The 26,773-nt window shown below is 36.2% G+C and overlaps 1 protein-coding gene across 8 annotated transcripts in view; it reads left to right on the plus strand.

Annotated features, from left to right (window-relative positions):
• Positions 1–26,773, plus strand: part of Naaladl2 (N-acetylated alpha-linked acidic dipeptidase like 2) — a 1,286,850-nt gene that overhangs the window by 1,070,059 nt on the left and 190,018 nt on the right. The gene's annotated exons all lie outside the window — the stretch shown is intronic.

Consider the following 26,773-nt stretch of genomic DNA (forward strand, 5'->3'; position numbering starts at 1 on the left):
TTATTGATATTAAAATTTTGAACCTCTGGAGTTATATCTGAAACCTATCTCTCCTGTACCATGAAGTCTGTGAATGAGGCATATCTGTCTGTAATTTTAATAGGAAACTTACTAACTTTCAGTAATCTTGGGATTGGGGCTGTCAAACTGATACATCCTAGTCATTAAACAACATCATCTGTAAGATGAATTGCTAAACGGCCTTAATAATAAAAGACCCAGAGCCAGATATTGGGGTAAATTCTGAAAGATCAGAGGAATAGGACAAGCCAAAGCCAACCTCACTTTACCAACCCTCAACTTCCAAAGAGACCTACACCTTCCTGTATACCCACACCTATATTCCTTTCTGTTCTGCTAACTCATTTCCTCTCTCTGTCCAGCTACATCACTTCCTCTTTCTGCCCAGCTCTGGCACTTCCTGTCTGTCTGTACAGACCTCCAGACCTTTTTGGTTAACTAGTCTTGGAAGTTAAGGTGTGTGCCACCATGCCTAGCTCTGTTCCCAGTGTGGCCTTGAACTTACAGAGATCCAGTCAGATCCCTGCCTTCTGAGTGATAGGATTAAAGGCATATGCTGCTGTTGCCTGACTTCTATGTCTAATATAATGGCTGGCTTTTCCCTCTGATCCTCAGATAAACTTTATTGGGGAACACAGATAAAATATCACCACAATCATCAGCTCTGAGAAGGATAAATTTAAGAAGTGACACAGCTTTCCAGCTACCTAGGCAGCAACCCCAGGTCTCTGCATGGTCACTGTGTGGGGGAAGATGCCCCAAAGGAAGCACTTGTTCAGCTGATATGCCCAGAAGAGCTGTCAGATTTTTCTGTGGAGTAAGAATTTGGGGAGGTCACCCTACCTGTCTTGGCAGAGAAAACAGTATATCCCTGTTGCTCCTCTTTATTCATGGACTGGACAGGATATCAGCATTTCACTGTGTGCATGGCCTTGCCATGAGCTTCCGAGTGAAAGTTCTGTGCCCATCTATCTTCTTGGAGAAGTTACAGGACACTGCTGCCAAGAGCTGACATGTCTCCTTACCACAAAAACCTTATATTAAATGCCATATTCTCAGATCTCTACAGGTGTTTGAGGACTGGGGGAACAAAATCTGTTAGATGTATTTATAACTTTGAGAATATATATATATATATATATATATATATATATATATATATATATATATATGAGTTAAATCTGATTATACAGGTTTCCCAGTTAGTAACAGCTTAATGATGTTAGCAAGGAGAGGGGGGCTGATTTTTGAGCACAGCCAGATTATAATCCTAAATGACTTATATAGAAATAATTATTTCTTGAGCTGTCTCTTGAAAAGGCAAAGAAAAATGATAAGTAAAGATCCCAAGCCTGAAAGAGAACAGGAGAAAGGGGGCTTGGGAGTCAGGGTGCAGCCCCACTCTGAAAAAGGGACCCTCTTGGTGGACCAGAAGCTCCATCCATCCTGACTGATTTATACAGAAATAATAATTTCTTTAGGCCATACAACATCTCCCTGGTTCTGCATAAAGAAGGTCAAGTGTCTTATCTTATTGCAGAACCATTTTAATTAATAAATATCAATGGGCATTAGATAATCAATCAGTCCTCTATACCAGGGAGTTTCCTCTTGACCCAGGCATTTCATCCTATTCTGGACAGTGCACACCTCATGGGAGTGGAGGGAGAGGAGAGAGAGAGAAATGGGTAAAGTTTTTCCTTAAAAAGAAACTTTTATGTTAGGACACAGGATGGCACCAAGGGTGGGTTCAGAATACTAACAAGGACTATTAAGTCAGACACCTGATTTCATATGCTTCAAATAACACTCCCTTAGCCTCGTCACCCTTGTACCTTGATACAGCTGGACATGATTAACCAAATCTTCTGCATCCCGCTGCCGTGTCATTCCTCGGTCACGGGAATGTTCAGCTTCTGAACTCTCACACATGGTGTCAATCTTTCGTTCATTCACTAGCCTGACCTGTCCCCTCTAGTCTGATACCCCCAGAACCTTGTTGGATACAAGACTAGTGGATGCCACTAATCTAAGCATATTCTCACCAGGAAGAGCTGTTTTTACTTAGTTGTATATCTACCATTCTAATTTTACCAACTAAAGTATTTAATAAATACTAATGAGTTAACTTATTATTCTAACATGCTAAATATTTAAAAAAATACCTGTCCTACTCCAGAGAAGCAATTTAAGTATGTATAGTGGTTTATATATACTATATTAGGCCAGTATTGGAAAATTGTGTGAAATGAGAACACACAAGTACCCACCTAATATGTCAAAATACAGGCAACATTCTTACCTGAAAACTGAGAAAACAACTCCTTCTTCAATCAACCTATCCCAAGAAGTTATTTCTAAATTGTTTTGTTATTATATGTTATATGTTAAAATAAACATAAAATAAACCCACCCAAAGATTAAAACTTAGTGAAACATAAAGCAACAAAGCTTAGTTAGGGTTTCTATTGCTATGGAAAAAGACAATGTCCAAAAAGCAAGTTGGGGAGGAAAGCAATTATTAGGCTAATACTTCAGCTTTGGTGTTCATCACTGAAGGGAGTCAGGACAAGAGTTCAACCAGGGCAGGATCCTGGAGGCAAAAGCTGATGCAGTGGCCATATAAGGGAGCTGCTACTGCTTGCTTCCCCTGGCTTGTCCAGCCTGCTTTCTTATATAACCCAGGACCAGCAGCCCAGGGATTGCACCACCCACCATGGACTGGGCCCTCCCACATTGATCATTAAATGAGAAAATGCCTTACAGCTGGATTTCCTAAACTGAGGCTCCTTCCTCTGATGTATCAAGTTAACACACAAAACCAGCCAGGACACATGGCACATACAGAGGATGAAACAGACATCAGATTCCTCACCAGTTAGTAAGGATGATAGTACAAACTTGGCTTAGCCTACAATATGTTTACTGAAAATTATTTCAAACTTAGAGCTCTAAGACTAGTCAATTTATCAATTTTCAGAAAACAATGAAGATATCTAATGCTGAGGCTCAGAAAGTTTACCTCTATGCATATTTTCTTAGAAAATTAAAGTGAACACTAAATCAAAACTAAAGAATGATCAAAATACGAAACTTTTCAAGAAAATATTTGGATTTTGATCAGTGAGAGATGTGGAGATCTGGCTAGGTGGTATAGCACTGCTCTGTAAATGAGCATTTCTATATAAACTGCGTCTTTGAATAGATCAGTCACTGAGGAGGAACATAGATGATTCTCACAGCCTATTTAGCCTTGTAGTGAATAATAATAATAATAATAATAATAATAATAATAAAATTAGTATGCATATTTTGTTGGTTGTTAACTTTAGAATAACCTTATACATAAGCTACTAATTCTTTTATAATGTAATATAAGTAATAGTAATCTCATTAATATAAAAGCATAAGTAATTTGAGCTGGGTGGTGGTGGTGCACACCCTTAATCCCAGCACCTGGGAGACAGAGCCAGGCAGATCTCTGTGAGTTCAAGGTCAGCCTGGTCTAAAGAGCGAGATTCAGGACAGGCATCAAAATTCACAGAGAAACCCTGTCTTGAGAAACCAAAAAAAAAAAAAATAAGTAATTTGATAACAGGAGAATACAGATGTTAATTCATCAAGTTTAATGAAAAATATTGTGATATATTTAAATAGTTGATGGAACCTAGCAAGAAAGTCATTGTTAAAAATTATTAATATGCAAAAATTAAGAATAGTGTTTATAATTAATGTTTATAGTATAAGAATAAGCTTTTAACATTTTTAAATTTAAATCCATCCTTGAAGCACAAAATCAAAATTATTATCATTTGATTCAGGAAAATGGTAAAAGCATCATCAAAGGGCCAAAATAAGAGTAATTATTTTTCTGATGTTGTGCATTGAGTATACAACTTGTTACGATGAGAATTTATACAAAAGAAGGAAGAAATGGGGGAGGTGTGTGGGCAGGGGTGGGGTGGGGGGTAAGAAAAGAGAGGGAGATATAGAAGGAGCAGTTGAGTTAGTGTTGGGGGCCATGTGGCCTAGTTTTGGATAAGCATGTGAATGCTTGTCCAATGGGTCTCTAAGAGGCAAGTCATGGAGATGATCTCTCCCTCAGCAAGTACCAGGTGACCTCAGGGCAGCACAGGATGCTGCAGGGCGTGCAGGGCCTGCACACTCCCTTCTCTTTCATAATGTTGATGGTTCTCTTGGTTTTTAGTTTCACTTCGTCAGTCATGCATGATAGAGATATCATTCCCAGAAACCCCAGTTTTTTTTTCTAATATTTTCCCCTGAAATTCTTTGGGAACTGATGCTTCTCAGGTTTCTTTTCTGGAAATATCAGCTGTTACTCCAGACCCTGGGAACATTTCTGATTCAGTTCTGACAGGATAGGAGGCAAGAAAAGTTAATGGGCACATATAAGGAAGCAACAGAGGGGACATTAACTATGCCTCCCAATTCTGGGGAAAGAAAACATAGAGAATGGTGTAGCTGGAGTTTTCTCTCTGGGTCCTGCCAAACCCCGGCAGTCCCGTAGCCCACTTATAAAATAAATATACAGACATTTATATTATTTAAACTGCTTGGCCATTAGCTCAGGCCTATCATTGTCGAGCTCTTACTCTTATATTCAGCCTATTTATATTAATCTATTCTTTGCCATGTGGCTCATGGCTTACTGGTGCCTTATATCTTCCTTGTCCTGGCAGCGGCTCCAGGCAGTCTCTCTCCCCTTATCCTTCCACTTCCCAGAATTATCTTCTCTGCTTTTCCTGTCTATACTTCCTGTCTAGCTACTGGCCAATTAGTGTTTTATTTATACGGAGCAATATCCACAGCAGAATGGTATGACAGGATGGAGAAAGAGTGCCTTATCAAAGTTCCCCATTATAGAGGCTTAGACTTGCAGAACCCATTTGTTGGGCAAGGGAATGATTAGAGAAAGACAAGCTAACTATATGCAAGCAACTTATGGTTAATCATCCCTATTTCTATAAATATGCTTTGTTAAGTTTTGAGTGATATTGTTGTTCTTGAGAATGTGTGCCTATGTCTATCACCTTTTTAGCTTCATAAGGACAAGTTGTACCTGTCTTGATATTTAGCCAAGTTACCAAAATAATGAGCGTTGTTTTGGTTTAGAAGTTGTTTTGATTTAAAAGTTGGAAAAAACAGGTTTGTTTTCGCCTGAGGTTAATGCTGGGGGGTGGAGTATCTGAGAAAAACATGTCTGCTTTTGTAGTATAAATAAGGACGACTCAAGCCATTCAGAGCTGTCACTTGTGTGAAACTCATCTGGTGGTCAGAATTTTCCTTGCATCGATGCCCCTTCCCTGTCCCAGGACCTGAACCTAGCTAGAACAGGACCCTAGCAATTTGCCAAATGAAATAATAGAAAAAGTTCCGTCAAATTGCTCAGCAGGAATAAGGGAGCAGAAAGTAATTAATACAAGCCTCTACTTCCAGCAAAGTGCTCCTCGTGATCTTCCCTGTGCCGGTGCGATTGTCTTTTCCCTGGCTAATAAAAGTAGGAGCTCTGAGCACCATTGTGATTAACAGGGAGGAAATACAGAGTTGTATTTTTTCAATGCTCCGATTTCCTGGTTAACAAGGTAGAGTGTAATTTCACTTAGGACCAGTTTCTGTTGTAATATAGACAATGTTAAGCATAGTCATGTTTTGTTTGTTTGTTTGTTGTTGCTTTGTTTTTCTTTTTTATTCTCCTCTCATACAATACAGCCTCCCCCCCTCTCCTCCTCCCCTCTCCCCTAGATCCACTTTTCCTCTCTTTTTCTTCAGAAAAGAGCAGGCCTCCTGGGGATATCTATTGACTATGGCATAACAATTTAGATAAGACTAGACACAAACCCTCATATCAACCCTGGACAAGGGAACCCAGTAGGAGGAAAGGGGTTCCAAAAAAGGCAAAAGTGCCACCTGCCACTGCCACACAGTGAATGGTGTATGAGATGAGACTACTCTATAATATTTAACATTCAGCATTATAACAGAAACAGCTTGGGGCAGTGGCTTCCAAGTAACATTGTGTGAATATTGAACTATTTTATTTAATTATGTTGTGAATACAACTATTAAGCCCATGTGAACTATGTAAGTATAGAACAATGTCACATCGTAACTTTTAAATCTGATGAATCAAAACACCTACACACCATATGATATCCAACAATTTGAAAACATAGCCAAATTGTACATAATTTTAATGAGACCAATATTTCTACCTATGTTAAATTCTGTGAAAAGTAAGACTGGAATGATGGCTTGGCACTTAAGAGTTCTTTCCGCTCTTGCAGAGGACTTGGGTTTGGTTCAGAACCCACATCAGGTGGCTCACAACCACCTGTTACTTCAGTTCCAGGGAGTCTGATACCCTCCATGAGTACCTGTACATACATGTGCACATACATCCATAAATAAAAATTAAATTAAAAATTGTGTATAAAATTCTTGTATGCACTGACAAAAAAGTTCAGAGATGTATATGTACATACACATATAACACATCATTATAGTTTTTATGCCAAATACATTCAAAATATGAATACCCCACATAATAGGAAATCTTACTGAACAGAAGCTGTTTTATCTTTTCAACATAGAAATTACCAGTGACATTAGATGGGCTTTGGGAGAGATTTGGAAGCCCTTAGCACGTTAGCCATTGCAAGCTTACAATGCACTTATTAGCCTGGAGCCTCCTTACCAGTGTTTGCTCTTCACTAGCCTTCATCCCACAAATAAATTTTAGATTTGACCAAATCTGAGCCAATGAATAGGCCGTGAGCCATTGGATAGTCTGGGACAAATGGACCTTGTTTCATTTCAAAGGATTTGAGCTTGAATTTACTTTCAACAATTCCAAAGCAAATGTCTCTCCTCCTGTCATCCATAGCCCAATTTAAACTTCCCATCTGCATTTCTAATTATAATACAGAAAAAAATCTGAGTTGAACAAAAGATTGTTTTTATGAATTTTCATCCCAGGAAAGACAAACTTGGGCAAACAGCTACATGAAGGACAGTCTTTTCATCTGGCATGCTAAAATACTTTCTAATTGTTTAAAAACTACTTTAGATGTCTGCCATTTTTTTTATGCCATTGTATATAAAGACACATTCTAAATGCATTTTGAAACTTTGTTGATTTAATGCATTTATCTAGCACTTTCTTTTCCTAAACAGTTATTTTTGTTATTTTTAGCTCTGTGATGCTTGACTTAATATGAAAAGCTACACTATATTTTGATAACATGCCTGAATACAACATCTATGTCAGGAGCACAGGGTCTCTGGCAATTTAGGGCAAGCTGTAGTTCACAGCAATATTCTGATATAAGTAAAAGGCCTGGCATTTTATTTTTTTTTATTATTTTTAATTTTAATATTATATATTAAAATATTTTAATTTAAATATATATTACATATATATATTTAATTTAAATATAATATACATATATATGTAATATATATTTAATGTGGAATGCCTTTTATTGAAGGAGGAAGGAGGTCTTAAATATAGGCTCACAGCATAATGGGAGGACCCCGGAGGGCAGAAGTTCGCTACTGATGTTTTACAATCTTGCATCTAAGCTGTTAACGGGCCTGGCATTTTAGATACATTTTTTACTCTTAAAATATTTGTGGGTAGAATGGGATAAGTGACTAATGCTATCACCACAGAGATATTCATTGTTCTGGATAAAATTTGAGGTCAGTTGACTAAATGACTTGTTACCCACCCACACAGTAAATGATGCACAAACAGCCTTTATTCCTTAATTCACTAATTTAATCCCTTCTAAAACCATGAAACATTTAAACTAAAAATAAAAAACTGAACTTGATGGTTTTATAACTTTATCCATGAACTATGCCTTACGTAAATGTCCATGGGTAGAGTTGGATTCTCCAGGTGTTTACCAGAGTAACTAAGATATAGGACTTTAACAAAATTATATATGTTCTTTGCTATAGTCGATCTTTCTTGTTGGACTTCCTTTTGGGATTGCAAGCCCCCACATAACAGCATGGAGACTTATTATTAAGTTTGGCCTTATTTTAGACTTGTCCCACTAGCACTTACAACTAAAATTAACCAGTTTCTATTAATCTACATTCTGTCACATGGCTTTTGACCTCTCTTCCATCTGTTAGGCCTGACTTGCTCCACATTTCGCTGCTATCTTCCACATGCCTAGATTCATAACCCCGAGTTTCTCTCTCTCCTCAGAAGTCCTTCCTATTCTCCCCTGCTTGCTGTTGGCCATTCAGCTCTTTACTAAACCAATCAGGTGTCTTAGACAGGCAAGGTAAAAAACAGCAACACATCTTTACATGGTTTGCTCAAATATCCCTCAACATTGTGCTCCCTCAAAGTTTTCCAAATATATCAACTTCAAAACTAATGATAAAATGTTTTATTTTTTATTTATTTATTTAGAGGCTTTTTGAGATAGCTGTGTGTTTTTCTCAGGTAGACCTTCACTTTACTGACAGGTATAAGAAAAATCTTAATTTTATTTACTTTTTTTTCTTGCTCCTAATTTTAATAGTATTTTTTTTCCACAAAATGCAATTGGAAAGGTCTTATTGTCTGTGTCTAGTAACACCTCAAAAATTAGAGGGAAATAAAGGAGAGACACATATATGAAATATCATACCCTTTTTCTTTGAAATGTCATTCCTGCCTTACCAAATGGTGAGAAAAGGAAGACCATGAAAGGTACCTAGCTAGCACATTTTTAAAAATTATACAGAGGGAGCAGATATATTGTAAATTATGCCTTTAAAAATTTAGTAAAATTCTGGCTTTTAGCCCAATGTTTTTCAGATGAGTTTCACTCAACTTAGATTGTATATTTTTAATTCAAATATTTTTATTTGTAAATATAGTCCATAAACCTTGTCAGAAAAAATAGTAGAAAATAGTAACATAAAAAGAAAATTTTTATATCTATCCATGTATTTCATAATTTTCTCATCAGTATTTTACTTTAGTACTTTATGTTTAACATTTTTGTTACCCCTTAAAACTTTTTTTCTTTCATCATGTAAGATTTTTTTTAATTTTTCTCATTATTCATTACATTTTTCTATGGATAATAAGACCTTTTTCCAATTATATAAAATTATTGTCATATTTGTATTGTCAATATGTTCATATATCATGACCATTAAAAGTAGCCTCTATTATGCTGCCAAATGTTAGTGAGTGCACAGAGAGAAGAGGTATCAGAGAGGATGTATCAATTACTACCCTAGCATCTATCATACATGTATTTCCAAGGTCAAGAAAATACTGTGTTAAATATTATCAAACCATGTCACAATTACCATACAGGTCAATTGGTAATAAAATGGAATAGTTTTTTTAAAAAATCTAATGATAGTGTTTTTTTTTAAATTTAATTTGATTTTATTTTGCAATATAATTTAATTCTACATATCAGCCACATATTGTCTTGTTCTTCTCCCTCCTGCCCCCCTCCCCTTCCCCTTAGCCCACCCCCCCCATTCCCATTTCCTCCAGGGCAAAGACTCCCCTGGGGATTGAGGTCAACCTGGTAGACTCAGTCCAGGCAGGTCCAGTCCCTCCTCCCAGGCTGAGCCAAGCGTCCCTGCATAAGCCCCAGGTTCCAAACAGCCAACTCATGCAATGAGCACAGGACCTGGTCCCGCTGCCTGGGACCTCCCAAACAGATCAAGCCAAATGACTGTCTCACCTATTCAGAGGGCCTGATCCAGTTGGGGGCCCCTCAGCTATTGGTTCATAGTTCATGTGTTTCCATTCGTTTGGCCATTTGTCCCTGTGCTTTATCCAACCTTGGTCTCAACAGTTCTCACTCATATAAACCCTCCTCGCCAATTGGACTCCCGGAGCTCCACCTGGGGCCTAGCCGTGGATCTCTGCATCCAGTTCCCTCAGTCATTGGATGGGGTTTCTAGAACGACAGTTAGGGTGTTTGGCCATCTTATCACCAGAGTAGGTCAGTCCCGGCTGTCTCTCGACCATTGCCAGTAGTCTATTGTGGGGGCATCTTTGTGGATTTCTGTGGGCCTCTCTAGTGGTTGTTTTTTAATCACATCTTGATTAGAGAGATGATGTCCAATAGAGTTTTGTTAAGAGATGCCTTCTGTAGTTAGTCTTAAGGCTCTCACTTATATGTTAGAGACCAGGTCTGGGTATAGTCATTTTTATAGCTCTCAGGGTGATTTTAATGTATACTTAGGTTGACAATGACAGTTTAGAATGGGAAGATCTAGTAATATATAGAAAAATAAAATGCAAAAGAATATCAAATCTAAAACCTGATAAATTCAGAATTATAATATATCAATTGAAACTGAAGCTGAGTGTGTGAAGGATGCTGTTGAGGTCACAGTAAAGGTAAAACAGTGGCATCCAGATTTTCTTTTGCTTCCCTTGGCTGTCAGAATGTGTTACCTTTTAGGGTAAGTACTACACTTGTGTATTTTATTCATAGAATATGTCTATTCATTAATAGACAATACATTCTCCAATTTAAGGCTGTGGCATATGAACCAACTATATAACACTCCTAAACCAAAGACTCAGAAAACATTGCAGAAGAGGAGGTTGAAATAGTGTCAGGGTCACAGGATTAGAGGGTTTGGTGTGAAATTTCGTTTCTTAGTAATATCAGTTAAGTCTCACCAACATGACTACCCAAATGTAAGCAGAACACGGATAACACCAAAGATCATGCCAAAGTGGATGTTGGAAAAGCCCATGAGGGACCAATCCTACACAAAGAACTACAGACAACCAAGGAAAGCTGGGAATTGGAGGTATGGTTCTCCCCCTGGTAGAGTATACCAAGGTTGTCCAGTAGCAAATGGTCAGCCTGAAAACACCTATGCAAATAATATTTTATATACTGAACTAGTTATGATATGCATATATGAGAGGGTGGGTATATGAGATGATTTAGAAGGAGGAAAGGAAATGGAAAGAAGTTAAAATTATAATCTCAACAATAAAAACTGTAAAGAAAAACCAATAAAACCTTTTGTAGGATAAGGGAGTTAATCAGTAGGTTTAGTGAAGACCTGATTCAAATCGTTAGAGCCAAAGTAAAAGGCCAGGCTCAGTAGCAGTACCTTTAATCCCAGCACTGAGACAGAAGGGTCCATAGGGCAGATTAGCCAGCTACCCTAACCAATTAGTAAACTATGTTCAGTGTGAGTCCCTGCCTCAGAAAATAAGGTGGAGTATGAGAGAGAAAAACACACCCCTTTAACATCTGATCTGTACAGGTATGCATTTGTATACACCTGCACACACAGGTACACACATACATATTTCATACAGTCACAGTACATGCAATCATTTTTGTTAAAGTGTTTTCTTCCCATTAATCTTTTAAATAAGATATGTTCATTGTTATTTCTAAATCTGTTTTTCAATAATAAAAATTCCAAAAATATATTAATTCTTACAAGAAGTTCATGAGCAAACTGAGTCTCATGCTGAAGGCATTATGTATTGGAAGGAAACGCCACTCTCCGGGGTGCCTGCGGTTCAGACAGTTGTCCTGTTTTCCTTCTGTATTTCCTTTCATCTTCTCTCCCGGTGTTTCTTTCCCCTTCATGCTTCCACCGCCTTTGGAATATAACTTGAATTCAAAATGAGACAACCTATTATATGTTTTTATAATAGTTGTGCAAGGGTGTGAAGTTTAGTAAAGAATCCTTTAAGCGTGGGTTGAATTCACAATATTATAGGCTTTAGAATGGCTTAAGATAAAGGAAAACAAAAATTATCTTTATTTCCCCATTGCATTTACTGAATATCTGTGCTACGAAAAATATAAACTGCTCTCCTAGTAGGCATCCTAATAAAGATAGCCCATAATAGCCTTTACCCTGTTTATCTTAGTTTGAGTTTGTGACATTAACTATTTTTATTTTTAAAATATTTACAAAGCTAAATGCAGGCTGATAGGAGCCATTCCCTATTGCCACCACCGTAATGCACATAGTCATGAAGAGACCTCTACTGACCTGAGACTCCACATCTCTGTGTTGTAGTATTAGTGAGTGCACTAAGTCAGGCTTCTGTGTTGACCTAGTTTCTCCTTTGTACAGCTAGAACAAAACCACACAACAAGATAAGGAATGTTTTCTGAGAAGGGCTTATTACCTTGAATGAGGACAGAACCCTACTTTAAAGCAAATTGTCACAATTCAACTGACCTACCCAGAGTAAATGATCAAACAAACGATAAATGATAGGTAGTGAGTCCTGGAGACAGTAAAAATATGAAGTAAGTAGACTTATAAAAGATTTGTAAGCATAAAGATCTCTATTAAAAATTTAGAATGAGCCCATTAAAGGCAGCATAAGATATTGAATGAAGAAAGTATATCCATATCTTTATACAGTCAGCATAGAAATATACTGTGTATTTAATGCTATCTATCTACAGCATAAACACTGTTGACTATATGGACTCTATTCCTATTCAACCTTTTCATCTTTGTGTTTTACATATGTATGAATGTGATTATCTGTGACTGTTTGCATACTTCTTTTACTTGGAGGATGTGGTTAAAGTATATTCTCAGATTGTGTATTTGTATTATCCTCAGTTTTTTTTCCTCTGATTAAAGTACATAAACTTAGGTTATGTACAAAAATCTCAGTTCTGCAGAGAGAGCTGAGTAGCAGTTGATGGGCAAAATCTTTTATTCCACTATCGCCCCCCCCCTTCCTGCTAAAATCACTAGTCATTTTCACGATGTGAATAGCTGTAATTTTGATGAGCTGTTTTGGAAGACAGAAATATGTAAAAATAGTATTGTGATGAGAGTCAGCACTTGTCTCCTAACAAGGCTTTAAAAATCTTTCACTGGCTATTCCAATAACTAGGATCCTGTTGTGGATAAATTAGTTCTCTTGTTTCTCCACACTTTGAATTGTAAAAAGAAAGCCTTCCATATTTCTAGTACTGCTTTCATCTCTGCAATATTCTCATGTAAGACAGGGAGCAGAAAATGTATTTCTATACATTAACAATATATATTATGTATATTAAAATACGTTCATAAGATCATGCTTGTATGCTTTTACCAACCTCTATTTACTATGTTAGTGGCTTATATAAAAAATATTTTATTTAATTTAAAGATGAAAAATATAGAGATATACTCTATATAAGCAAATTTTGCCAGCATTTTTGATAAATTAAGGAATGAGAATTGTTTTGTGAACAATACATAGTCTGATAGCATATCATTATAGAAGAGGGATAATTATATGTATAAAAACTAAAGTAATCATTGTTCAGCTGGATTATATGTTTTGGACATTACCAAATACAACTGTGTAAACAAAATTTTGTTACTGCAGTCTGGCTAGCATAGGAAAAGAGCTTTGTTTTCTGAAAAACTCATGTCTGATGATAAACCGATCTCATCTGCACATTCTGCTCCTGATGGTTTGCATGGCTGAGCTGTAAGGGCAATTTGACAATTTTTAAATCAAGTATGGCTTTTTCATGGTTGAAACAGCTTTGTTGTACAAGTATCTTTTCCAGCATATAGAACTATAAAAATAACAATTTATCATGATATTGTGGACCAGACCTATGCTATAAAAGTGATAAATATATATGGCTAAGAATTTTTGTTATTTTAGGGTGAATTTCTATGTATCTTTCAATGCAGCACTATAATCATGCATAGTACCTATAATCATGGAATGTTAGAGTTGAGGTACCATTGAAACAATCTAGTCTGTCTTCCTAGCTCCTTGTTCAAAATCTTAATAGTGTCTCTTAGTTATGTTGAAGTATGGTCCAAATCCCATGGTATTTCATTCTGAGTCTTTGTGACCTCAGCTGCTTCATGTCCTTGCTGTTGCTCAACTTAAGCATGTCCGTCAATTTACATCAAGAAAAGAGGACCTATCTGCAGAGCAAGACAGCCACCACCTGCATCTATGAATCTTTCCCTTTTGCTGGCAATATTCTTCTTTCCTTTGATTATATATCTTCCAACATTGTGCTCAAAAAGTAGGTGTTTTTATATTTTTACTTTCTGAGATTATAATATAATTATTTGATTTTCCGATTCTCTTTCCTTTCTCCAAACCCTAATATACCCTATTGTTCTTTTGAAAAATCATGTCCCCCTTTTTTTAATTGTTGCAAAGTACTTAAGAATTCCCTTCTCTGATACTACAGCTTGTTGCATGACTCTTTACTTGCTTATTTCCTTTTACATAAGATTTATATCTCCACACATGGACAAAACATGCACATTCACAATGCATTTTTTCAGTGTCACAGACACAAGTGAAAAATGTTGATAGCAGTAACAGGACCATTGTACACAAGCACATATGCTTAAGGTGATATGTCCTTAAATAAATAACAACATCCCCCTTACACATAATTTAATCTATGCTTATATTTCGTGTTTTTCTTCTAATTTGTCTACTTTACAAAACCAATACCTGGGTTTTATTTTCCTCGGACATGTACTGATGTGTGTCTTCATAAGCATTTCTTAGAAACTATTTGGAGATTTTCACAGGAGAGCACAACTATTCGTACACCCTTGAAAGAAGCCAGTACTCTTCTACCAAGGAAGGTTGTCCTCTTTGATCAAGAGCAGATTTGGAAAGATTTATAGGGAGTAGTGAGGGAGGGAGAAGATAACCACCTAACTAGTGAAAGCAGCCCTAAGTAAGGTGATAGATGTTGCTGCCAGATCATGCCAACATCAAAGTTGCTGCCAGATCATGCCAACATAGAAGTAAATACAGAAGGATATGATATGTTAGTCACAGAATATTAAAGGTTACTGATTACTGGTCTATTGGTGAATTACCATTATTTACTAGTTCAATAATTTTAGGCCTTCAATAATATAAAGTTCCTCTATGAGATTTCCAGTATTTTTGAGTAATGAAAAGCCACTGTTCTCATGTAGGATTTTTGATTATGTAAAATTTTGATACAAAATTCATTCATTTATTTAAATAATAGCATAAGTACAGATATGGTTAAAGTCATTTTATGCATTGGGTTGCCAGACTCATGAATATCAAAATATTGAGTGTAATCATTTGTTCAACAGTTACCTTTCCAAATGTTTTACTTATTATATTTCTTCATTTGATATAATTTAATAATGTTGCTTATATTATATTATTTTACTACTTAATTCAACTTAATTAAACATGCTATAACACATACCATGATTCTGAGATCTCTGGATCACAACTACAATATTACACATGAGAAACTGTGTAACTAACCTCTCTGTCGGTTCTTCCACTTAAGTAAAAGAGTCAGAATTCAAACTCAAGCCAAAATTCTTATTAACTCTATTGCACCATGCTAATTATATTGAGAAGTTCATGGGAATGATAGCCTTTTAGGTTTGGTCATTCTATAAAATAACAATAAGACTAATCATTAATTGTATAAAGTAGTAAAGAAGTTCAATTAAGACTCTTTCCAAAGGCAAATGATAAGTAATCCCAGATGAAATTAAATTTGAATACCCCTAAAAACAACTGATGAATGTGAAATATACTAAATTAAAACACACACACACACACACACACACACACAAACACACACACACACACTAAAAAAGAATTGGGCCATTTGTAAAATACTGGTCACAAATAAGAAAGTTACCTCCACTTATTCTTTTTTTTTTCCAAATTTAGATCTCCCTTCCATTGATTCATAAATCAATTAATTACCATTGAGAGACCTTAGGGCAGCAGGAAATTGGAACCAAATTAAAAAGAAAAAGGAGGTAATTTGTTTTAAGTCTGAAAGTTCCATGTTCAATGGAAGTTTAATCAGAGGTGACCCATTGTTTGAAGAGTAGAGCATTGATGTCCTTTTGATTTCACAGTCTCTAGGACTGGAGAAAAATCGAGATAGCTGATTATTCTTAAATGGAAATTAAGAAATTAGTAATATCAGAAATCAACTAGATGCATATGGCACAGAATACAAATTCTATGCATTTTAATTCATAAAGGAAATATTTGGTTCTACATTGGAGACTGTATAAATTTTGGAAGTGAAGCTAAACATGGTCTTTGAAGGTAAATGTAGCCATGCATGTTCTCTCTACTTGGACCAAAACAGTGTCTTTCTTTAATATCTAGTTATTCAATTAAATGTAATTTTTTTTTGTTTTAAACTATTTCAGAATTAATTTGGCATCTTTATTGACTCTCAATTAAATAAATGGAAAAATAATTGAAATGAATATATTTAGCTAAAGGAAAGCGTTGCCCCAATTGTAAGACTTTCCAGAAATCATTCTTAGTCCTTGAAAATGAATCTTCCTGTAGTCCCAAGCCTGCCTGAAAAAACAGAACATTTCATTTAGCCTTTGTGGAAGATGAAACAGAGATATTTAATGTTTATAGGGATTCCTTATACTAGCAATGTGCAGTTATTCATATGCTAAATGAAATACCAATAGGAGGGCTATATGATAAGACAGTTTTAGGGATTTGTAGGAGTCATTTCCACAATTTTCTCTATGATTTTTGACACAATGAATGCCTACATTGGATTATAATTTGATAACAAAGGGTATATGATTTCAGAATTATATGCTAAATAGAAACACTCAGGCTACTGTTCCAAACTTAATTTCCTGGGACATTTTCACTTAGATTATGGAACAAGAGTAAATCCTGTCAAGGTAATACCTTCCTATTTCTTGATAAAACACGGTGAAAGGCAAAAGATGTCTTTCTGGTTTTGAATAATGCATTTGTTTCTTCTCAGGCTCGTGTGGAGATTCTTTTGCCCTTAACTTTAAGACCTTCAAATCCCTTAATTTTTCAACAGTTGATTAAGTAAATCCTTGAGGAAAGTACAGAGTAACTGTTGAACAGAAAGATTTTCAGAAGGCTAACAGACTCTGACCTCTGAAAATGTTGTTAAACTAATTTGAGGCCTTTCCAGAGACCACATTTTACAAAAGCCTGTGTCAAAGTTTGGCATCCTCATTATCTAGAAAACATCTTTGTGCTACAAGATCTGAGAATATGGGCTTTTTTTGCAACTGATATGTGTAAGTCTAACATGTCTGTGGCACGAGAAATTCTGTTGTCATGTCAAGTGTTAGCCCAGCAACTGTGAGTGTTTACTGCTCACCAAAGTTCCTGAGCCAGTTCTGATTAAAGATGTCCACAGAGTTGATAATTACCTGCACACCTAAGCTCTCTAAGTGTCCTGGTCTACGATGATGGGACTGGTTGTTACATCATTTTACAGTCATCTTTTGCTTTCTCTGATATTTAGAACATTTTTCTCTCAAAAGAGAGAAGGTATTTAAAAAACAAAATAGAATGCAGTTAACCACTTAACAGCTATGGTTAAGGGACAATAAAGGTGTATCTATGCAGCCTAAGGCAGCAGATCATAAGGAAATTTTTATGTTACAGAGGTTTGTATTTTTTCATACTCATGAAGTGAAGATATTGTTTTTTTCTTATTTGAAAAGATTTTCAAAAGTGTGTATGTTAATAATGTATTGCAATTTATATTCTATATTTTATAGACAATACATTTTGTTGCCTTTTTAATTAGTGTTTTTAATTGAAAATATTTTTTCCTTATGATATATTCCAATCATGGATTTTCCTCCCCTAACTTCTCCGAATCCCTCCTCACCTCCTCACCCACTCAACACCATGTCTTCTTTCTTTCTGTCTAGAAATCAAATAGGGAAACAAATAAACAACAAACTAGAATAAAAAGCAAAAACAAAGAAAAAGACAGCACACATATAAATACACATACACAAAATTCATGAAAACAAAACAAAAACGGAAATCATAATCTATTAAGCAAAAGACCAGTAAGATTGAAAAACACCTAAACAAAGGAATATAGGACAAAAAGCCTACAAAAATATACTGAATTCATTTTGTGTTGGTCAGCTACTGCCACGTATGGGGCCTACCTGTATGTGTGGTTTACATACCCAGTGGAATCCCACTGGAGAAAACTAGCTTCTCTCTCTCTCTCTCTCTCTCTCTCTCTCTCTCTCTCTCTCTCTCTCTCTCTCTCTCTCTCTCTCTCCTTTCCTTCCTTCCTTCCTTCCTTCCTTCCTTCCTTCCTTCCTTCCTTCCTTCCTTCCTTCCTTCCTTCCTTTTTTCCTGTTTTGTATTGTTGGAGACATGAAGAAGTTTTGTTTATTTCATAAATTGATACACGTTTTCTGTTGATCAGTTTGATAACAGGTAGCATTGATAATCAGCATTTTTATTCCCATACTAAAATTTTGTTCCAAAAGCATTTCTTAAAAAAAGAGTTATTTATTTTCATGCATGTATGTGTTTTGCCTGCATGTATGCATATGTACCATAAGTAACGCCTGGTGTTCTTAAGGCACAAAAGGGTTTCAGATCCTCTGGACCTTGAATTTTGAATGGTTCTGAGCCTGTATGTAGCTACTAGTAATTAAACCTAGGTCATCTGGAAGAGAAGTTCAACTCACAGCTCCCTAGAAGGATTTTATAGTAACATGAGAAATAAGTTCAATTAAATGGATAAAAAAAAGAGATGGCTTTTTAAAAAAATATAATGGGGTTTAAAATTTAGATTTAAAGCTAGGTATAGTGAGATTACTCAGCCATTAAAGGCTAGGCTCACAACCAAAAATATAAGAGAAAACTTATTTTCCTTTGCAAGAAGATGTCAACTAGAGGTAGCTTCTTGGCTAGAGATGGGAGTTAACGTCTACTCCCCCTCTCAGTGCAGGGACCTAATGTATTTTATAATATTTAAGAGAGCAGGGTTCACTGCCTAGTTTGCTGCTTATAGTTAAATTTATTTTGCCATAATTTATCTTCAAATGGGGATAATATTTACTTCATGGTAATTTATTGAAATTAATTGAGCTAACATTTGTTGTGTGGTTTCCAGCATCAAATGTTAACTCATAATACAAAAATTGGCCTTCCGTGCATGTTTTGTAACACATAGACTGACATAATCTCATATATGCTTAGGAACCCATATGTACAGATACTTGACTTTGTCAAACACCTATTATGTAGAGAGATGCCTTTTTTACTCCAGCAATTGTAAGGGCTGTTCAGTGCCACTACATTCTCCCTCGACATTTCATTCACTGGAAATAACCATGCTAAGATTGCTTAAAAAATTAAATTAAATAAATGTTTAGTATTTATTTTTTAAATTACATTTATTTATTCTTTTAGTGTGGGTATGAATGGGTGGGAAAGACAAAAGCCACCTGTGAGAGTAGGTTCTCTCATTTTGCAATATAGGTCCCAGTGATTGAATTCAGGTCACCAGGCTTGGTGCAAGGCTCCTTACATACTGAGTTATCTGGCTGTCTCTTAATGTTTATTTTTAGATGAAACTATGCTTTAAATGTTAAGAGCTGTGGCTTAAGTGAAAGGACGTCTTTGTGCAGTCAAGTTATATTTAAGTGTTGGGGTGAATTGACCTTCTAAATAGTACTTAGTATCTATATTAGAAATTCTATTGAGCCTCTTACTAATCAGAAAATCTATATTACCTTGAGATTTGGCCATGCAGCTATTGCTTCAGTAGCAAAAACTCTGTAAAGCTGCTTGCTTATTTTTATTGTTTTGAAGTCATGAAATTGCCTATAAACTTTCTAAGGCTGTACTATTCATTCAGTAGAGTCACATATGGTCTCAGGATTGTATGAGGCTGTATATGTGGTTTAACTGACCAAAGATGAAACTTTAGCTCTGATGTAAGTGTAAGGAATCATGGAGATTTTTAATAAAAATTAAAATCAGTGATTTCATCTCTAGAACTCACATAAATTGTCCTGGAGGACTGAATCAGAACTTTTCCAACTTTAATTTTTGGCCCAATAAAATGAATTAAAAAATAAGTCACTGGTACTGACATACAGTAATAGATTCAAACGTATTGAGTAAGGGTGTTCTGACAAAACAGACAAAGAACAAAACTGTAATCTATTCTCAATGTATGCTAAAAAATACTATAGTATCAAAAGGCAGGTGGAACCCTTCATGTAAAACAACAGTTCTTTGGTTACAATGCACTTAGATTTAGGAAAACACAGTCTGAGTTAGTGTTTTGTTTTTTCCTCTCATTTTGTTATGGATCAGACTTCTCCATCAACTGTTACTTGTACAGTGGCACATGCCTGTAATCCCAGCACTGAGGAGTGAGGAAGGATTGATAAAAGTTTAAGGCTGGTCAGGGCTACAGGATGGGATCCTGTGTGAGAAAATGTGATGTAAGAACAAAATAGACATAGAATACTTATTACTGTTGTATGATGTGTATAATGGTTAAGATAAACATCAAATTTGGGGCTAGAAATGAAGGTTTGTAAATCCAGCTATTCAGGAGCCTGAAATAGAAAGAGGATCATAAATTCAAGACCAACATGGGCTAAAGGAGGAGTTTTGGGTCAGCTTAGGCAGTTTATACAGACCTTGTATCAAAATAAAAGTAAAGAGAGAGCTGGGGAGGTCCTGTAGATAAGGACTGGGGAGGTGGTGGGGAGGTCCTGTAGATAAGAGGGATGGAGAGGTGGTGGGGAGGTCCTGTAGATAAGGACTGAGGAGGTGGTGGGGAGGTCCTGTAGATAAGAAGGATGGAGAGGTGGTGGGGAGGTCCTGTAGATAAGGACTGGGGAGGTGGTGGGGAGGTCCTGTAGATAAGGACTGAGGAGGTGGTGGGGAGGTCCTGTAGATAAGGACTGAGGAGGTGGTGGGGAGGTCCTGTAGATAAGGACTGAGGAGGTGGTGGGGAGGTCCTGTAGATAAGTACTGGGGAGGTGGTGGGGAGGTCCTCTAGATAAGTACTGGGGAGGTGGTGGGGAGGTCCTGTAGATAAGAAGGATGGAGAGGTGGTGGGGAGGTCCTCTAGATAAGAGGGATGGAGAGGTGGTGGGGAGGTCCTCTAGATAAGAGGGATGGAGAGGTGGTGGGGAGGTCCTGTAGATAAGGACTGAGGAGGTGGTGGGGAGGTCCTGTAGATAAGAGGGATGGAGAGGTGGTGGGGAGGTCCTGTAGATAAGGACTGAGGAGGTGGTGGGGAGGTCCTGTAGATAAGAGGGATGGAGAGGTGGTGGGGAGGTCCTGTAGATAAGGACTGAGGAGGTGGTGGGGAGGTCCTGTAGATAAGGACTGGGGAGGTGGTGGGGAGGTCCTGTAGATAAGAGGGATGGAGAGGTGGTGGGGAGGTCCTCTGAATAAGAGGGCTAGAGACATAATGTTTTGGTAGTAGTGTGCTTGCACAGCATGTGACAACCCCTAGATTTAATCTACCATAGCACTGCAATAAAAAAGTAACATGTCCATTAATAAAGGATGAAGAAAAGCAGTCATATATAAGAGAGATGACCTTGAAGGAGTCTAAAATATAAAGTGGATTTTTCTATGGACGTATATTATCAACAAAGTACATGATACAAAACTTACCAGATTTAATTTGAATTATTCAAATTTTAAGACTACATAAAAGTTATTCTTTTTATGGAAGAACAGACAGGCCTGTGACTCTTCTTTGGAATATAATGTTACGTATGCTATGTGCTGTTGATAGCTTAATGTTATGTCAGTTTTCAGAGCTCTGGGGCTGAATGCCCCTTTGGAATATAATTATAAATTCTCAAAAATAAAAATCTCCTTAGGTTTCTTTCACTTCTATCTGCTCATCATAAACTTCCTAGGATTATCTTTAATCAGAGTTCTAGTAAAATTTCCCCAGGAGATCCTAACCATGTAGAAATACAGACATCATCACTTTCTGGCAGCTGAGTCATGGTAGGTATCAGGACTCTGCAGCCTCAGAGTCACTAGATAACAGCATCCTCACCTCACTCCCTCACTCTAGTCTTCTAGTTGTGTATGTATATATATATATATATATATATATATATATATGTATATGTATATATATATATACACACACACACTTCTTTCATATATATATGCATGTGTGTGTGCATATGTATGTATATATACATTTTTATATATGTACACACACATTATATATATAAATATTTCCCCTTATCTCAAAAATACTGAAATGTTTGCTAAGTATGCACAGACCCATGTGACACACAGTACATTTCTAGGATTGTGTTTTGTGATTCTGTGAGAACATGTAGTCATTTGAATAACCTATTCTTTATTTCATGTATTTAAATTGAATTAAAAATTTTAATGTCTTTCCTAGAACTAAAATTAGAATACTAAATCAATAGGACTGGGTCTATAAAGGTAGGGTGAGTATTTCCAATTATGCCAGTACTATATATAGAATTTCCTAGAATTTGGAAATATTATTAAAATGTAAAATAAAATGAGTGCATTCAGGAAATAACATGGCAATATTGTTCCTCATTTGACCCTTGGATGGTTACTCTTTTATTTAAACTCACATTATCTTGCATCTTTTTTTTATATTGAGGAGCAATGAGAACATTATGTTTCAAAAATTATGGCTGTAATTACCTCTTCCCTCCTTCCAGAACATAATGAATGTCAGTGCCATTCAGAGGCTATGTGTATTATAATTCCATATATTAAATTTATGTATTGATGTATATCTTCTTGATTGCAGAGAGAATATTGCAATGAAGGAAGTATGTGCAGGACTTTGGGATTCATTTTTATTCTTCTAAGGAAGGAACTTTTGATATAGCCTTGAAGTTGTTTGTAGTGCTCACATTACTTATGGAAATAAACTAAGGCTGAGAGAAATGGGACAGAATCTGGAGCAGTCATTCTTGTTCAGTGCACAGAGCCTTGGTTTTTGAGAAACTTTTCAGTGGGAACCAGTATGGTGTTGGCATGAAAGTGTAGGCTGTGGACCCAGACACACCACAGTTTATATACAGTTCTGTCAATTATTTAAAGTATAATGTCAGACTGGTGGCAGAAACTCATTGGCTCTCATATGTAAGAGCAGGTAGAGAAAGCTCTTACTTCATAGACACAGGTGGAAAATGAACTTGGTGATGATAGATGTGAGACTAGAAGCCTTGAGCAGTAGTGCTGGGATGTGGGGACACCGTAGCTCTTTCTAGTCAAGACTGTGCCTTCTAAGCACCAGCTAACTGAGGGTGTGTATGAAAGGCTTCTGCTGAGTCCATCTTCACTGAACCTGTGTCAAAACAACACAAATAATCACTTCAAAAAATCATGCAAAATGTTTAAGTGTAAAGATGATTTCAAATCTTGTATGCTCAATGTTAGATAGACCCTAAGACAGCATCTTCAAATCCTTTCTTCCTCCATGCAAACACTAACACTGTCTTTTATCCTGTGTAAATCCTCAACTCTTTTGACATATTGTCTCAATTGATTCGACTTGAAATTATGTTTCCTGAAATTCTGCTCCTTGGGAAACTTTAACTTTGATTTATTTTCTTCTAAGCCTGTGATCTGTTAATTTTATTTTTCTTTTAAATAAATCTTCTTGTATCTGTATATGGATATGGGAACATGTGCTGCTTTTGTGAGTCTGGATGTCAGAAAATAAGCTTGGATGCTGGGCTTTGCTGATTATTTTCGAGCACCACAGACTAGCTGCCCATGAACAACTGGGCTTTTCCTGTCTCCTCACCAAATGAAGGCTGGAATCATAGATACTCACTACACCATTATAGTATGTTACTCACTTATTCTTTCTCTATCTGCTGACTACAAAGTGTTCTTTATGTCTTATGTCTTACTATATACCCCTTCCACTCCCCACAAACACATCAATATATTCCCCCTTCTAAGCACATCAGGAAATATGACTTGTTCCATTCAAATACCCCGCAAATATCATGCTAACTATGGAATTGTTTTCAAACTTAACATTTTTAAAAGCAAAATTATACACACAATTCTTTATGCAAAGGCATGTTTCTGGTAATTTAAGATTTAGAATTATAGCCTTTGGTCACAAAGAAAAGTGAGGTTTTAATTTCAGATAATGGTCAAACACATCCTGTATTTGAATACCCATTTCCTCCTTGCAGGATGTATTTGTATGCCTTTTGTTTTTTAGATGATCTGAATTTTGGTCATGTTTGTGTTTAAAGATGTGGATAACCACACTTAGACAGAGACATTCAATGATTTGCAAAAAGTTCACTGGCAAGTTTTAGCCACTTTAATGAGAAGATGGTCCCAGGTCTAGAAACCTCACAGGCTAAGGCAAACACTGCAAAAAAAAATGGTAATAAATTGTTTGGAATTAGAGAAAAACAATTCCATGATAGACCAGAAAAAATGGAGAAATAATAGTCCAAGATGGTGAACATGTTGCTGTAGAAGAAACAGACAATACGAAGAGCTGTGAATGAGTTTTTCTGAACAAAAGAATGCATTAGAGACTAAAGAATGACAGGACTTGGATGTGTGATGCTGTACAAGCTCATTCGAGCTTTGGCGTATACACAGCACAGAATGAAAGTCAAAGGTAGCTGAGCTATGGCAGTGGATAGGAATTTGTAGAGTAATGTCTGAATTTCCATATTAGATACAGGCTGGTATAGTACTCCCAAACAGATGATGAGGTAAATTAGAGTAAAGAGAGGGCTAGATAAATGTTAATATTTTTTTGCAATATTTAAATATTGTTGTTCAAAATAAAAGGTGAGAAAAACATACATGACGATAGGCTGGGCATAACAAATATACACATATATATATACACACATATACATATAAACACGCACATACACACACAAACACAAATATGCACACATATACACATACACACACAAACATACAAACACAAACACACACACACTCATACTCTCATACAGACACATATAGATACATACAGACATACACACAAACACACACAAATATATATACACACAATGCATACACAAACATACACAATTTGATATTTTCAGAAAGATCTTGTAGACAGCCAAAATGATGAAATGCAAACAAATGACAGAACTGAATATAATTAGCCTTAGGCACTATCAATTTGAACCAACAAACAAACTCCCCAGGAAGTCTGTGAGATACAAACAGGCCAGATTATCAAAAGTAACACATGTTTTTGTTTAAAAGTGAGAAGGAAACCAATCACAGGCATAGAATAACATGCATATGATGAATAGTTAGTCAAGCCATAGATTCAATCAAGAGAGCTGACAAAATACCATTACATGTTAAATGTTCAGAGAATACTGGAGGAAACTAAAGTTCTCTGCAGATCTTAGAAGGATTCCTATCATCACTATTTCATGCTTGAAACTTTTCTGATAGAATCTCCAAGTTCCCTTCCCAAGGATTAATCTATGAAAGAGTTATTCCAAATAAAAATATATTCTAAATGACTAATTCACTTCCCTTCACCTATAGTGGCAAAACATTATTAAATAAACAAATATCACCTACAGTGATTGTAAACATAATTGAAATCTTACCAAGTGCTTCTTTTTTAATCTCCCTATTTTATATTAGATTCTGTAAATACTTGTTTATTTAGTATGATTGTTATTTTTAATGTAACTGTTACATTCACATGCACAGGAAAACAGTCTTAATATTTGGAAAAAATAATACTTGATCTTTCATGTTCTCCAATTCTATTAGTTAAATGTTTTAGTAATAAAGATTTTGTCCTACACTTAAAGGATAAAACCTGACAAACACTGTATGTTAAATAATCATTAAAAATAATATAAATTAGTTAGGTGTGGTGGTGCACACCTTCAGTCATGGTCTTCTAGAAGCAGAGGCAGGTGGATATCTATGAGTTCAAGGCCAGTCTTGTCTACACACTGAGTTCCAGGATAGCTAGGGCTCCACAGAGTGTGTCTCAAATAAAATGGGAGGATGGAAGGAAGGAAAGAAGCAAGGAAGGAAGGAAGGGAAAACAATTATATAAATGAGGAGGGCTGGTGTGATTACTCAGCAGATAAAGCTTTCTGCTACTAAACTTGAAGTCTGAGTTTAATGTCTGGGTCGGTCCCACATAGTGAGATAGAATGAATTCTCTCCAGTCACCTGACCTCTACATGTCTGCTGTGACATGCATGCATTCATGTCCCCTGTGACACAATGAAATTTTAAAATGTACATGAATTTGAGTTTATACAAACAAGAATGGGTTATTGAGAGATAGGTTTCAGAGCAAAAGGAAGAAGGAAATTATGTTGGCAAATAAGAAATACTTCAAGAATTAAAGGACTCTGACACAGAACAATTAAAAAATCTCATTAAAATAATTTGCATCATATGTGGTCATTTAATTTGAGGCATACTATTTTCTTAAATTTTACAATGGGCTTTTCTAAATGAACAAATAAGATAGAGTACTTTCAATATTTTATTTAAAACTCTTTGTGAGGAAAACTATTAGGGACATCAATTATGATTTGTGGCAAATTTGTCACAACAATACCCCACTATCCTAATACCAACTTGTCTTAGTTAAGGTTTCTATTGCTGTGATGAAACACCATGACCAAAAGCAACCTGGGGAGGAAAGGGTTATTTTGCTCATAGTTCCATATATCAAAGCAGTGAGGGCAAGGACATGCAGGCAGGCAGGAACTGATACAGAGGCAATGGAGGGATATTGCTTACTGAATTGCCCTTCATAGCTTGCTCAGTGTGCTTTCTTATGGAATGCAGGGCCACAAGCTCAGGGATGCACCACCCACAACAGGGGAGGTCATCCTCTATCAACCATTACTAGGAAAAAGCTCGACAGGCGTTGCT

Source organism: Peromyscus maniculatus, chromosome 6 (genome assembly GCF_049852395.1).
Source record: "Peromyscus maniculatus bairdii isolate BWxNUB_F1_BW_parent chromosome 6, HU_Pman_BW_mat_3.1, whole genome shotgun sequence".
Taxonomy (NCBI): Eukaryota; Metazoa; Chordata; class Mammalia; order Rodentia; family Cricetidae; genus Peromyscus; species Peromyscus maniculatus.